Raw genomic sequence first — 918 nt, forward strand, 5'->3', positions numbered from 1 at the left:
GATTTGAAGCCTGGACTGGGAGGAATGATGAATGGGTGCTGGGGAATCCCCACCCCCGGCCCCCCTGTAGGGGCAGGTCGAAGGGCTGGCTGCGGGCAGATGTGAGCCAGTCGGGCTGGGCACGTGGCAGAGAGGAGCCGTGATTGTGTGGAAGGAGAAGTCCCCACTTCCTGGAACATTAACCACAGGGCCCTGACACCGCACTGCGCTCGGAGAGGCCACTGTGGGTCACTTGAGCATCGCTTTCCTATGCTGTTGCCGTAGACCGCGCATGGGCTGACTGTCCGCGTTCCCCCAAACTCATAGGTTGAAATCTTAGCCTCCAAAGTGGTGGTATTAAGAGGTGGGTCCCGCCCTGGCTGGTTTGGCTCAGTGGATAGAGCATCGGCCTGTGGACTGAAGGGTCCCGGGTTCGATTCCGGTCAAGGGCATGTACCTTGGTTGCGGGCACATCCCCAGTAAGGGATGTGCAGGAGGCAGCTGATCGATGTTTCTCTCTCATCGATGTTTCTGACTCTCTGTCCCTCTCCCTTCCTCTCTGTAAAAAATCAATAAAATATATATTAAAAAAAAAAAAGAGGTGGGTCCCCTGCCCGGCCAGCGTGGCTCAGTGGTTGAGCTTCGACCTAGGAACCAGGAGGTCATGGTTTGATTCCTGGTCAGGGCACAGGCCCGGGTTGTGGGCTCCATCCCCAGTGGGGGGCGTGCAGGAGGCAGCGGATCCATGATTCTCTCTTATCATTGATGTTTCTAGCTTTTCCTCTCTGAAATCAATAAAAACATATTTTTTTAAAATCATCCATTGCTTTTGTATGGGTTCCTTTAAAAAAAAACATATGAGCTAATGCCTTATGAGCGAGTGTAGTACCAAGGAGAGAGAGCGAAGGAGAGGGAAGTGAGGCAGAGAAGGAGGAAGAG

The sequence above is a fragment of the Myotis lucifugus genome, unplaced genomic scaffold, assembly GCF_000147115.1.
Source record: "Myotis lucifugus unplaced genomic scaffold, Myoluc2.0 scaffold_790, whole genome shotgun sequence".
Classification (NCBI taxonomy): domain Eukaryota; kingdom Metazoa; phylum Chordata; class Mammalia; order Chiroptera; family Vespertilionidae; genus Myotis; species Myotis lucifugus.